At 36.1% G+C, this 15,750-nt stretch overlaps 1 long non-coding RNA gene across 2 annotated transcripts; it reads left to right on the top strand.

Annotated features, from left to right (window-relative positions):
- Positions 1–11,769: 11,769 nt before the first annotated feature.
- LOC113346255 lies at positions 11,770–15,602 on the top strand. Of its 2 annotated transcripts, none has more exons than XR_003358452.1 (6): positions 11,770–12,055; positions 12,300–12,344; positions 13,240–13,415; positions 14,019–14,047; positions 14,556–14,643; positions 15,277–15,602. It is a non-coding gene; the product is annotated as an uncharacterized LOC113346255 (long non-coding RNA). The 2 variants fall into 2 exon arrangements; XR_003358453.1 differs by having other exon boundaries at positions 11,770–12,117.
- The last annotated feature ends 148 nt before the right edge of the window (positions 15,603–15,750 follow it).

The raw sequence follows: 15,750 nt of genomic DNA, 5'->3' as shown, positions 1-15,750 counted from the left end.
CGAATTGGTCTTACGAGCAAGAAAATCAGGAACATTATAGTACTGGTTACTCGTTTTTGGAAACTAGTCATGATTATGATATTTCTGAACCTGTTCCATCTCTAGAAGAGACCCAACAACGGATTGAAAGGACGTATAAACGTTTAGTTGCAATGAATAGTTAAAAAGAAGAGTATACACGATATTCTGAGATGATAAACGAGAGTAGTGAACGTATAAGTGTTATGCTCAGTGAAATTCAGGCACGTCTAGAGGCAGAAAATGAACAGTTAGCTAATGCTGCTCGAAATGATCTAAATTTCCAAAATAGTGTTTCTAATTCTACCCTTGATATCAATAGTGAATATTTGCCTAATTTAGAGGACGAGGTTAGAATAAAAGACACTACTTATTTAGATAAGGTTCAATCATCTTTGTACTATTATGATGATGAGGATAGTAGTAATGAAGAATATGAAATATGTAGGCATAGTAATCAGGAATCTATTAATCCAATTGAGCTTTATAAGGATTCTAGTTCAAATCCAAATAATTTTTATGATTATTCACCTATTCAAAAGGACGAGGATTTGATTAGGGATACCACCGTTTTAGACGAAGTAGTTTTTCCTTTTGGTTACGAAGCCGATAGTGGTTTAGAGGAACGGGTTTATTCCGAAAATGCTATTTTAGAGTCTAGCGACTTAGAAACAATAGTATTAGATGAAGAAGATATACTCATAGAGATGAGTGAGGATGAACCCGACTTAGAAGAATCAATTGACCATTTTCGGGAATCCGATGACTAGAAATTAGGGAAGTTGTGACTAGTCTTTCTAGAGACACAAAAAACTCTAAGTTTGGGGGTGATTATCATTCTTCGTGTGCTTTAACTCTTAGGAAGTTCCCTTCTGTAGGACTTGACATCTGTGCCTCAACCATCTTACAAGATTATCTTCATACACATTTTCCCGAACCTAATGATGTCCATAGAGAAGCTCAGTTGTTAGAAACCCATCCTATGGTTGATGTGGTTAACCCAGGCTATGATACCAAGATTAACTTTGTTTTCCCACCAAAAACTTTTCTTCCAATTGTGGGAACATATGATTTTCAGATGTGTCGGATATTAAGTTTTGAGACTAAACCTAATTACTTTAGGATATTAGGGTCGACACATTTTCTTAAGGATGACAATTATTATGGTCAACTTTGTGAGTCAAATCTAATTGACTTAGAGGATCCCCAATTATTCAGGTTGTTGTTATGTGCTTCTAAGTTCTTAGTTGAGTTTTTTCAGACTCTAATACCTGAACCGGATCTTAGCTTTGAGGAAATCCAACCGATGAAAACCTTTTATTTGGACCCTTTTATAGAGCCTGAACCTGAACCACAACTAGATGTAGTTGTCTTAAGCAAGGGTATGTTCGGTATCTTCTTGGTATGTTGCAGTTTCCTCTTCTTATGGGTAACACTTTTTGATCCAGATGACCCACAGTTATTCCGACTACTACTATATGATTCTACGTGGTGACTAATCCTTGCTTAGTCTGGGTGAAGACTTTAAACTTAGCAGTTCTTGGGAGGTAACCCAATATTCATGCGACACGGTAATATCTTTCCATATCTCTTTTGCTTCATTGGTAACAGTTTCTCCTTGTTCATGCTTTTAATTTCATCTTTAGAACATTAAGGACAATGTTAGATTTAAGTTTGGGGGTATGGGAGAAAGTTCTTAGTTGCAATAAATAAGCTCCAGAGACTAGAAATTTATGCTTATTAAGGTTGGCACTAACTAATCTAAGTGGATGGAAGCATTTTGGTTGTAGGATTTGAGGAACCAATCTGACTAGATGGAAACATCTAAAGAGTCTATTCATAAAAGCACAGAGCTCAGGTGTTAGAAAAAGGAAACATGGTAGTTTCGCCATATCCTCGTGATGGAAACATCGAAAGAATCCTGATCACTTCTTTTTTTTTCTTTTTACCATTACTAGGGTGAAATAGAGTGACTGAGATGGAAAAAAAAATTGATACCAGACCACCAGACCAACCGGAATAAATACAATAAAGTCGACCATTAGTACCCTTGTATATGCCAGCTGAGTTGACCTAGAGTTAGGATTATCGACCACTAGTTCCCTTGTATTTGCCAGTGTGTTGATATTAGTCCAGACCAGTATCTCAGTCCATTAGGATAGGTTCACCTTAGTCAACATCATCCACATTTTTCTCTACATCCATCTTCTTAATCTATCCATGTGATTGGTTGACTCCGGTTTATGATGTCCAGAAACTATCTGAGTAGATCTCTGTCACTTTATATGAATTTTAGTATGCTTGAGTGCAAACTCGTGTACAACAATTGGAATTTCGCATCAGGGTACTTCCTCTTGTAGTCAATAAGTATGCCAACCAAGGAGATTCTTTAGTGCCTTCCAAGGTTCTGCATAGATAGCTAGGGTCTGGAGTAATGGTTTTGTGGGCACACCTCTGGTAAACCCTCCCGAGATTAACTCGGTTTTATTTATTTTTTATTAGTTTTGCTCGAGGACTAGCAAATAATAAGTTTGGGGGTATTTGATAGACGCATTTATGTGTCTATTTTGTTCTCAATGTTCTGTATTGTTAGACTCGATTAAATACTTATTGTGTTATTTTATGTTTTTGTAGATGTTTTTTGGAAAAATAAGCTCTTGCGGCGAAATTGGCTCGAAAAGTGGTGTTTTACACCCTAGGATAGAGTACTAAAGACACCCCAGAAATGCACCGGAGGAACCCATAAAAATTACTAAAGGCACTCCAAGGGACATGTGTTATTCGGACTCCAGCAACGGATAAGGGGGCGACCACTGGATAAGGGATGACCTTCTTCACAAATTCAAAAAAAATATTTTGGCGGGAGAATGTATTCTCTCCCTGGCATATTTTCAAATTGATTTTCGATGGATTTGTAGAGAGACTAAATGGCTGGAATTAATTGGGTCATATCTATTAAGTATAACAAGATTATTCTGAGCGTTGGAATGAGTTAAATTTGGCTAGAATCCGCTAACTTTCAATCGAGAGTTAAACAGGGGAGATACGCTCGAGTTCTCTGTGAGAGGAATTTTTGGGAAGTTTTGTGGACTAAATGGGGAAGATATCTGATCTTCTTAAGTGTTTATGCAACTATGGAAGTATTACAGCTCATATGTGCAGGCAGAGGGGATGGAGAAGATCATATCTCGGCTGACAGGGAAGAAAATGGAAAAAAAATATTTTCCGAGTAATGGAGGATTATGTGGAGTTATTGATAGTGATTCGTTGCGCCTGTTGGGTATAAAAGGGACCCTTGGGAGATGATAGAGGGTTATCAAGAGTTTGGGGAAGTTTTGGAGCCGAGAGAAGCGAAGGGGAGAAATCTCTCCTGCTGCTGCTGTTGCGCTCGAGGAGGAGGAAGAAGATGAAGAACTGACCCTCCAGAAGCGTCGTTCTTCAACAGTACCCGCAACAGTTCCCTTGTGTCGTTGTTTACAGCACTAAGGTTGTATCGTTCTTTACTACACTTCAGTTTTGTTTTATACAGCGCAATTGTAACGCTTATAACTGTTGCGAATCTTTGTTTTAGCATTTTCTCATCTTTTAATCAACTTTTTGAGCTATAAAAATGTATTTTTAGAACATGATTAATATGAGTAGCTAAACCCCAATACTGGGATGATGGAGGAAGCCATATTTCACGCATATGATAATTATATTTAATTCTTTTTGACTACTTGCACTTTTTATTAATCGTTTTATGATTTTTCTTAATTGATTGTCATTTCATTTGATGGTTTATACTTGGTCATAGTGCTTTTGATATGCCATGCTTTCGATTTACAGTTAATCTTCTAAAAATCTACCTTGGCAAGAATGAGAGTCCTTATTATTTGAGCTATAACTATTTGGAATAAATATATGAATCCTGTGAATGATTAATGGTAGAATCCTGAGTCCCAGTGACTCTTGATCCTGTGACAAATTTTGTATATATTTTTTGTTTTAAAAATCTTTTAAAGTCCGAGCAACGAATTTTTATTTACCGCAAAATTAATACTACAACAGTCTGCTCCTGACGCCTGTTCAACTGTTGTTTGTTGCTGTTGTGGCGGAAGAGGTAATGGTGTAGCTAGGAAGTGGTTAAGCTTTCCTTGTCCAATCATTCTCAATATGATTCGTTGTATGTTCTTGCAGTTATTTGTTGTATGGTCATGAAAACGATGATAAGCTCAGAATCCTTTACTTCTTCTTCCAGATGGTGGTTCCTGCCCTAGATTAGGTGGTGGTGTTATCTCCTCCATTAAAATAACAGCTTCCCAGACTTTGTCCATTGTTGTGTTAATAAGTGGCATCCTGACCTCTTCATGGGATCTGTAGTTCGCACCCTGATTATAATACCTTATATTTCCTCCATTTCCGTCTCCATGATTGTCGTACCTTGAGACTTTGTTGTTTCCTACATGATTATTATATTGCCTTTCCCTGTATTCTTGTTCATACATTTCTTGGTCCCTGCTACTCATGGCTACCTGCTTTTGTTGGTCTTTTATGATTAACTTCTCTTTGCTTCCCTGCGAAGTGCTCGCAACAGCGTTCGTCATCCTTGGTAACAGACTTGCATTTCCTATTCTTTCGCTCACGACTGCAACTGGATAGGACTCCATTTCTCTCTGCTTTTCTTCAAGAGCGATATACTCTTCCTGGTATTCGCGCAGCTCCGCCATCCTTATTTTGTCTTTTATTCTGAACAGCTGTGTAAAAAACAAGTCAGTTGGAAACAATGCATTGATGAATGCTAAGATGAGATTTATTTCATCCACTCGCCCTGCCATTTCGCTACTCATTGTCCTCCATATATTGGTTATATCATGTAGGCTTTCGTTCGTTCTTCTTCGTAGGCTGAATGCTTTTTCAATTCCTGTCCTTAGCATACTGTTGCTGATGTATTGTCCCAAGAACAAACTCTGCAAATGTTCGAATGACCTTATCGAACCTACTGGCAATCCCTCGAACTACTTCAAGGCTTCTCCTGCGAGGCTTGCTGGAAAATACTTGCATAAGACCGCGTCGTTATCCTCATATCGTAACAAAGCGAAGCTGTATGTATTAATATGTTGGATCGCACATGTAGATCCATCAAAGATGCTAAGAAATGTTGGTAGCGTGCACTTTCTTGGTATCTTTACTGAATGTATCTTCCACGCGAAGGGTGTCCTTGCTGCTTCTTTTATTGCTTCTTCTAGTTGTCTTCTTCCTCCATCTTTCCCTTTTGTTACTAATTCTCTTAGCTCTTCTATTTCTCTTAAAATTTTGCCGTTTGGGAATATGTCTTCTTCCTGTTGTTTCCTAAGTCTTTTTAACCGTGCTTGCCTCAATCTATTTTCGTGCCTGCTTTGTCGTATGGCTTCTTCTAGTTCTCGCCGTTCTTCATCGTCTTTTCTTTCTCTTCGCCTCTCCATTTTAATTCTTGCGTGTTCCTGTGCAGCTCTATCCATCTCATTTTGTTGCCTCAGCCTCTCTCTTCCATGAAGTATCATCCTTGACTGTTATGCATCATTCTCCCGCTGTTCTTCATTGTGCATGTAATTGTATTCTACATTTCGCTCCAATCTTCCTTCCCTGCGACGTCTTCGCCTGTGTTCATTCTCACCTACTTGGACATAATGATCCTCTCTGCGATTTCTTTCGCGCTCCTCCTGCGAGTTTTCGTTCACCTGAAAAGTGTCATCTAAATTGTTATCTGAAAATTGTCCTTGTGCATTATATCCGTGCTCAGATCTACTCCTCCTGGTGGTACTCCTGCTTTTTCTTGATCTCGAGCTCGCACGTGTTGTTCTGGATCGTGATTGTGATCTTTGCTCCTGTAATCGCTGATTTGTTACCCTTAGCTCATCATTTTTTCCTGTCAAGTTCACACGTAGTTCCTCTTCTCTTCTTCTCTCATCTGCCAATCGCTGCCTTAGTTCTCCAATAGTCATATTGTCTTCATTTTCTCCTAGCGCTCCTTCCTCCTGTGTTCCTTCTTCATTTTCCCCTGCGGTATTTGTATCTGTAGTGTGAACACTTACTTCATCATAATTTCTCCGATCATTCTCTCTTTGTTCCTGCTGGATCTGAGATCTGATTGGTTGAGACCTATTGTTCCTCTCTCCCATTCTCGATGTCTCTGCGATTTCTCCTCTTCTTCTACCTGCAATTCTTCTACTCCTCCTAACTGGTGTTGCATTTGCTCCTGCGGATGCTTGTCTCACCATTTTGTGTTCCTGAAATAACAGTTTTCTCCCAAACTTATGTAAACCCAAAACTTCCTTCCTATATGAAAACTTTGTTTTAAATGAGTGAATCCAAACATTAAAATTCCAAGAAAACAACCGAAATCTTCACAAAAACAAGGATAATAACAATATTTCCAAAAAAAAATCAACTTAAGGTTTTCACAAACAGGTACTTCCCAAGTAGTATTCTAGCGCCAAAATATAGTAGTGTAAAATCCCACTACCACACCTCTTAAGTAATCTATAGAACAAGCTAGGAAATCATCATGAAGAACACTCAGAAGGATTTTATTAAGTTTATAAATCAATACAAAGATATGAGATGAAACCCTAACTTGGAGAACAAATTACTTTCTCTCTCTTAAAAGTTCTATCTCAACTCTCCAAAAAGATCTCTCCCTCAATATCATGGTGGTTGGTCCTATATATAGGAGTTTACATAGTGGAGGACAGCTAAAAAAACCCTTATTTTCAAATCTGTCGTGCGATACTCTAGCACATTTACATTGGGTCTTCTCGCACGAACTCTACAACCTCGCACAGTTTCCACACTTTACTCATGACTTTGTGATGTCATTGACTCCGTCATCTGGGACATGCTACGAGCGAAAGCAGTTCGCTCCTTTATAAACCCATTGCTTCGCATAGTTACTTGATGTGCGGTGTTTTATCCCTGCATCCCCTTCTTGCATCTCCTTTACTTTTACCCCTGTCTGGCTTTGTTTTCCTTTTGCTTGTATTTTCTTTTCTTTTTTACCAAAAAAAAATGAAAAAACACATTAGACAGATAAAAATAATACACTTGCTAACTCTTTATTTTAGGACTTAATACTATTGTCCAAGCTTTGTTTTTTGGGTTTATTTTAGGACTTAAAGAAAAAAGTTTTCAACTTTTCCAAGTATATACACACCCCCACAACTAATATATTGTGAAATAACCAGGCGCTACGAGTTAACTTTCAAAACCAAGTCGGGGCCGTTAGACCGCACTTGCACCCACCTACTCCCTTCCCTAAAATTAACATATATAATGAAAATAAAATGCCTAAAAATAGAATAAATTTTTATCGTGGAAACACATAAAATATGATGTATTAATTCGTGCTGTGTGGTGTATAACGCATGTTGTAAAGTGTTCTTTTTAGCACGTCATGTTGTGATGTGGTTTGTATTTAACCATTCCACATATTATGTCGGGCTACTACGCCGATTTATCTAGCCCAACACAGTCCACGAAATTACCAATATGTGTTGGGTCAGTTATTGGGTCGTGAGATTTAAACGTGATGCGTTGTGACACAAACTTGCTGGCACGTCCCAGCTTATACCTCTGCCCGCCCTAATTAGCAATTCAGCGAATTATTCGTAAATAATACGTGAATAGTTTCGAATCCGAATTTTACCCGTATCAATCGCCTTCAAATGCAACTCCGACCTGTATTCGTGATTTTTCTGGCTGTACTGAATTGTACGTGAATGTTCCGAATTCCGATCTATTTGGGACATTTAATTCGGGTGATTTTTATATTAGTTTATACTCCTTATAGAATAGGAATCGAACCTGCAACGTTCAACTCCCTCTACAGTTCCACTTGCTAGTTTTTGATTAAGAGTTATATATTCTCTCTATAACCATTTTTTTTAAAGGAAACATACAATTTATTGATATTAATCCTCACAAATTGTGAGGTGTTGCTTAATACAATTAGGGGGTTCATCATGAACCCACCATCTATTTGTTACATTAGAGATTTCATTTTGAGCCAAGTCATGTGCAATAGAGTTGGCGTCTCTAGGAACTTCCATAAAACTAACTTCAGCAAATTCCTTGACGCGATATTGAATCGATAGAACAGTTGGGAGAATACTCCAAGGAATTTCGTTCACATTCCCTGAAATGGATTTTGGAATGTCGGTTGCATTGCCTTCCAAAATAATCCTGGAAATCCTCAGTCTGTTGGCCAATTGAATACCAAAGCTGTAAGCCTTAGCTTCTGCTACCAAAGATGAGAATGCATCAAACCATAAGGCACCACTTCCCATGTGATTACCAGTAGAATCTCTTGCCACAGCTGCAACTGCTGCTTTTCCATTGTTGAAAGCAACATCTACATTAATCTTGATGAAGAAAGGAGAAGGGAATTCCCAGACTGCTCTCTCGGTTTGATTAATGGAGATATTAGAGCATTAGTTCAAAGCATGGTGAAGATCAAACATTTTGAAATCCTGAAAAGCTTTGTTGATACACTGTTGGGTGGAGGGTTGAATATTATTGAAGATTAAATCATTCCGTGATTTCCAAATTTTTCAAAGTATGCATGATCCAAGATTGACCATTATTCCTTTATTAGGAATCGATAACCAGTTCTGCACAACATCCATAGGATTTATACTGTTTAGGATATTAATGAAGATAGGACTTGTCTGGAAAACTGCAACTGAAAACTGATACTTGAATAGAAGATGAAAAACATACTCTTCTTCAGAATTGCATAGGGGACAAGTATTCTGGATATTATTATTGAATATGCAAAAATTACTATAAACTGCCAATCCATTATGAATAACCTTCCAGAGAAAATTTTGGATTTTTGGTTGAATCGTCAGCATCTTCCAAAAACGTTTCCATGGAAATTCTGAAACTGAGGAAATTGTAGCAACATTATCTGCTAAAAGTTTATAACTAGACTTTGTGGTAAAATTACCTAACGGTATCTTTAACCAGACCAATTTATCATCAACTTCAGAATTTTGTGGAATATACATATTTCTTATCACTCCCACCTGATCATATGGAAATAGTTGTTGAAGTAATTCCATGTTCCATGTTTTTTCTCCCTGAATAAAAAGATCCGAGACTTGAATATTAGAGTCCTGTAGTTTTGAAGGTCTAAATCCCGGTATGTTAGGAATCCACGGGTCATTCCAGATATGGATGGAATTTCCGGAACCAATGAACCAACAACAGTTATTAACAAAGATATCTCTTACACTGAGCATGTCTTTCCATGTAATTGAATCACCTGGTTTTGCTTGACAATCCCAAAATGAATCATGATGCAAGTATTTAGAAGAATATATTTGAACCCAAACTGCATCCTTATTGGTTAAGAAATGCCAAACCAGTTTTGACATGAGAGAAATATTCACCATTTGCATGTTTCGAATGCCTAAACCTCAGTCCTCTTTAGCCTTAGAAAACTTCTCCCAGTTAATGAAATGGGTTTTTCTCGTATTGATATCATGTCCCCACCAAAATTCCCTATGAATATGAGATAAATGATTAGTAACTCCTTTAGGAAGAATACATGTACCCATAGTGTAAATTGGGATAGTGGAAAGAACATTTTTTGACAACACGGTTTTTCCGGCATAATTCACAAAAAAAGACCTGTAGCATGACAGTTTCGAGTTGAATTTTGAAGTTAGAGGTTCAAAAGTATCAATACTGCGATCATATTTCATAGGATAGGTGCCCAGATATTTTTCGTCTGTTGCCATTTCTCTAACACCCAATATTTGGATAGACATCCATCTGTTATGAACAGAACAACCTTTGTTGAAGTGAATTAAAGACTTGTTGTAATTAATAATCTTCCCTGAAAAAGATGAATATGTGTCTAGAATATACTTCAGTTGCTCGACATTATCTTCTGAGTTTGAACCAAAAAGGAATAGATCATCAGCGAACATTAAGTGACTTATTGAAGGAGCTATAATGTTAACTTTATATCCACTGTAAAGACTTGTTCTTTCAAATTTATCCATGAGAAGAAATAATCCTTGTGAGCAGATGATGAATAGAGAAGGTGATGGGGGAAAACCTTGACGTAATCCCCTACCACTTTCAAAGTTTCCATAAGGAGCACCGTTTAATAAGATAGAAAATATCCCAGAAGTAACACAACTTATAATCAACGTGTGAGGATGATCATGAATGCCCATTTGATGAAGCTTGAAACTCAAAAAAGACCAAGAAACACGATCGTAAGCCTTTAACATGTCTAATTTTAGAGCAAAAAAGCCTTGTTTAGACTTAGATTTGCTCAAAGAATGGAAAAATTCTTTAGCAATAACAACATTGTCTGTGATTTGCCCGTTTTTCACAAAGGAATTTTGGGACCAAGAGGTGAACATATTTATAGAAAAGGACTAAGTCTAATGGCTATAATTTTAGCCACAAACTTGTACAGGACATTGCATAAGGCAATTGGTCTAAATTCCACTGTCGTAATCGGGATTTTCACTTTGGGAATCAAACTGATATAAATATGGTTCAAATTACTCGGAATTTCTCCCTTGATGAAAATTTGTTGAATGAAGGTTGTAGTGTCATCTCCAATGATGGACCAAACATTTTTTATAAAAAATAACTGGATATCCATCCGGTCCCGGTGAACCAAGTGGATTCATTTGTTTTACCACCTTCCAAATGTCTTCACCAACCGGTATGACATATAAATAAGTGTTGGCTCCTGGTTCTATAGAATAAGAAGATTCTTCAAAATTAGTTGGCGGCTGGATATTATGATCTTTTTGGAATAGATTCTGAAAGAAATAAATTAATTTTTCCTGCTATAGCACCAGGATTGGTTAACCATTGTTGATTGTTATTCTGTAAGCAAGAAATTTGATTTTTCCTTCTTCTTTATTGTACAGATATATGAAACTACTTTGTATTTGGATCTCCTGTCTTCAACCAAATTTGCTTCATTCTTTGCTCCCAATAAGTAGCTTCCATGATAATATATTCATTTAACTGAGCTGATGTTTTTTTCTTCTTTTGGATGATATTTGAAGTAAGATGCAATCTTTAGAGGTGAAGTAATCTTTTCTTCAGTTTAGCGATTTTATTCTTAATGCAACCTATTTTGTTCTTACTCCAACTTTTAAGAAAGCTTCCCAGAAAATTGAGTTTATCAACCAAATCACCAGAGAGATTTATATTCCAACTCTCTAAAACTACTTTGAGAAAATCCGGATGAGATCTGTAAGACGGTAGATTCCTTGGAATATTTCTACAGGTGTTAAGAAGGATGGGAGAGTGATCACTCGAGATTCTCGGTAACTGTAGAACTCCAGATTTTTCAAAAATAAGACACCAATCTGGTGAAGCAAATACTATGTCCAGTCTTCGACGAATAAGGCTTTGAAATTGTCTTCCATTACTCCATGTGTAGTCTGGACCATAGAAACCCAAATCCAATAGATGATTTTCACGAATAAAATTGTTGAAGTGATCAATTGTATTATTCAGAGACTGAACAATTTAACCCAAGCTTTAGATTTTGATGAAGACAAGGAATTCAATGAAGAAATTATCTTACAAAAACAAATGTCTTTTGACCAATCCAACGGACTTGAATAGAATTTTTTCTCCCATGGACGTCTGTCATTGGTTCAAAAGTGGAGGAAAGTGTAAAAGACAAATCACGGCTTAAAATGCACCCATACAGCATACTTTAAGCTCCCATCCGACCTTTGGGAATGTCTCACGTCAGCTCGTTTCACTTTTAATACGCCTAATTTATCCCTCCTGGAAAAAAAAACTGCAAAGAACAGAAGAACTAAGTTCCATCCGTTTCACATTCTCAGCAATCAATGCGGTTCATGTTGAATATTTGTTTTTTCTTTTAAATCAAGAGTCCAATAGAATGGAATCTTCTTTAAACCTTATTAATTCACCCACATACGTTTCTTTTCATGATCTCGCGAACTTATAAATTCACATGCATCTAGAAATCTATCCAACAGATCGAAGAAGAAACTCATTTGAGGTATTTCACATCAGGGTTCTTATTTCTCTCTCTTAATGTTGTTGTTTTCCCTCTATTAAAAGGTAAACCCTAGATTTCTGATTCACAATTTTTTTTTTGTAGTTATTGATTCACTGATGTCGTAACTACAACACCCATCCCCTCCAATTCATAATTTCATTCATTAGTGATAAATCCGACCATCAAGTTGTTGTTTTATTAGGTAATTTTCAAGATTTTTCTCTAATTGATCTTCTGATTGCAGATTTTTGTTGGTGCACGACATATAAAATATAAAAGCAGCATCCAGGTAAAGTTCAATTAGATTCTACTTGATTTGGATCGGTTTGTGATGTTTTGGGTTAGGATTGAATTGTTTTCTGTTGGAACTCTTATGATCAATTGTGATTTGTTTCTCATAAGATGTAATATAGATTTATTTTATTATTCTTTAATGTTATGATCGCCACAAGCATAACATTATTGGGAAGACAACAAGCATCTGGTAAATCATTTAAAGTGATTGACAAATAACTATCTTTGATTGTTGTGTTTGTCAGATTTAAGTGAACTATCATTGTGGATGGTATCAATACTATTGATGAAATGTTGTGCAACACTTTGATAATGATGCTCTAACCAAAGTCATAGTTGTTTTATATCATTTTTTGGATTTTAGAAGCACACCATTCATGTGCCTGCCATACTGGAACAAATTGAACACCATCCATCTGCCATGATAGACCAATTAGTTAGTTTGATTGTTAAGGTTGTAGGAGACTAAATAGGCGAGAAACCAATATTTTGACATTTGTTCATTAGAAACCGAAAACATAATCACCCATTCCTTCCATTGACATTTTTTCCTTTGGAGACAGATTAATAAATCATTTTCTACATTCACCATGTTGTTTTGGTCATTATTGCTTGCGTTTTATTTTCTACATTCACAAGGATTAGTGTGATTCAAGTTCGTTGGTTAAGTAGAACAAGTGTTTAGTTTGATTGATAAGGGTGTAGTAAGACTAGATAGGTGTATATGATAAACACGTACTGACTAAAAAATGTAAATGAATCAATCCCAGAATTGTTTTCAAGATCCAGTATTGTAAGCACTTTTGAGTTTTTTTCTTTTTATTCTTGATTGTCGTCTGTCTTACTGATGTTTATCCCATTTAATATGGGCTCTTCAAATTGGTTCCCAGATTCGCACCAGCGCTTCCAGAACTTTTGTGGGAAGCACCTACAAACCTTTCAATTATACATGTTAAGCTGAAGAAGGCAAATATTGGATGACCACGTTCGAATCTCTGGAAAGTGGAATGAATTTGACTTCATGAGGACATAAACCAGCTTGGATGTTATCATGATTGATGACAAAGTAAGTTACTGCCAACCCTTTAAGAAATGATCTAAATCGCATGTTGATTTGAGCTTTTTGTAGACATAGTTAAAACCTGTGTGTTCACATCTGGGAACAATATATATACAATACAACTTCCTAACTTGATTTTTAGATAATCCATGTCTGGATCACGGTGATGAATTATTTTTCTATACTCTTTGTTCGACACAACTCCATTAGTTCATCCTCCTAGATGTGTGCATCAAAGAAAGAACCAATAGGAAAAAGAAGGTACAACGGATATATCTTGATTGAATCTCAGATTAAATTTGATTTCTATAAAAACGAAGAAGGTAGCTTCATTTTTCCACTCTGATTTAGGCCTCAAAATTATTTACCCTAAACACTGTTCTTAATTATATTTTTTCCTTTGGGATAATTTTAAGTTTCTTTACAGCTTTTGATACGGTGAATGAAGCAGCATCATTCGACAATTTGCGTTTAAATAGTTTCTTCCTGTCATCAATGTCACACAACTTTATTTCTTTGAACTTGATAAGATGCCTTAATTTTCATGGATCTTGCACTTGAAATACAATATTTGAATTGCATACCTAAAATATTTGTTGAAATTTGTAGGGTGATTACAACTGCCATCTGAAGAAGAGGTATGTTCACAGACAAAATGATAACTCATGGTAACTTGGATTGATGTCTATTAATACTTATTCTTCATTTATTTGTTTCTATGGTATTGAATTGCATGGGAATCAGATTTTTCAATATGAGGTTTTTTTTTGTAGATAGGATTTTCATCTGTCCCAGACTACATTTTGTTCATTATTTTCGCAAAGTTTCCCGAGTGAAGTAACAAGGAGAACTTAGATATTCATATTTTTGGTATTCCTATCATGGACTATAAGTTGTCCGATTAATGGACTAACCCAACCACTTCACGGTGCAGCATCTGTGGTTATAACACTAAAAACGACCATGCATATTGACCCTTGATGGGAAGAACCATCTGACAAAGAAATGCAGTAATAGTATGATATACATATATTACCTGTTAGCAGTCTAATAAATAAAATTTTGAGCTTTAGGTTGGTTAATGAAATATCATAAGCCCTTTCTTTTGCTTTCATGTCATTTCAACTTTTCAAATTTCTTATATAGGCAGGTTCAATGAAGCTCTTACAACTACGGAGTACCGCCTAAATGGATCATTAGAAGCACTAATACTGTCTCAACATTTTGTGGCATGGTAATAAACTCTTCATGATATTTTCAAGATGAAATATACAGTGCTAGAGTCCACGGTGGCATTGTCTCAATGGTCACGAAATTTTAAATAAAGAATATCATTATTTCTAGACATAATAGTTACGAATTTTGCTCAAGGAGGATTTGAGATGATTGGTGATGTACAATTAATTAGCATGATACTGATTTATTTATCTGATATATAAGGTCAAATGGGTGGTTTGTTCCCGTTTTCATAGTCTTAGTCTCACTGCGAGAGTGAGAGATACTTTTGGACCCTTTAAAATAAGTATTGAGCTTGGATAAAGTATAAACTTCTGGTTTTTCTTTCCAATAACCTGCTGTATGTGTCCAGTAACGAGTAAAGAAGCTTAAAATTTTGGTTTTACTCACTCCCAGCAAAAATAATATAAAAGGAAATTCAAAAAATTTGAAGTCTGTCTTGCTTCTTTTTTTTTATCATCCATATTCACTTATGAGTGGTTAATAGCTCAAAAGAAAAATTTGTAATGTCGGTCTCATTGCAAGCAATATTTGTATGCTTTTGGTTTGCAATGGTTAGGTTTTTCCGTGAAAAAATTACAACTTCACGTACTGCTACAAGGATGACAAGTTTTCACCTTTTGATCAACAGGTGCTTGGAACGATATATTTTCAGGTACCGAGGTTCACTAAGAAGCCTAATTACCGTGGCACAGGGATATCATTCCGGCAATCATATATTTTAGCCCTATGCTGATAAACACCTTCTACCTAGAAGAGTTAAATCATTTACCAACAAACAGAAATTGTGATCTCATGTTTGAGATATCAATATCTCAATTGCAGTTAGTAAATCCACTACTCTTTGTGTATGTGTAAATATGTAATCTTCATGAAGTCTTTTTTTTTCTGTTGCCAAAACATCACAATTAGCCCACAGTTAAGGTTTAAATATAGTACATTAGATATGGTTCTTAACTGTTTGCAGTGTTGTATTTGGTATTCTAATTTTATAGAGGATCAAGTGGTCTTTGTTGGAAACTTGGAATAACGAATGAGGAGTCTTACACAAGTCCAAATGTTCAGTGAGACCAGACTTTTTTCTTATTCAAAAATGAACGGGAGT

This window comes from Papaver somniferum, unplaced genomic scaffold (genome assembly GCF_003573695.1).
Source record: "Papaver somniferum cultivar HN1 unplaced genomic scaffold, ASM357369v1 unplaced-scaffold_99, whole genome shotgun sequence".
In the NCBI taxonomy this organism is placed as follows: Eukaryota; Viridiplantae; Streptophyta; class Magnoliopsida; order Ranunculales; family Papaveraceae; genus Papaver; species Papaver somniferum.
This window is presented reverse-complemented; position numbering and strand designations above follow the sequence as displayed.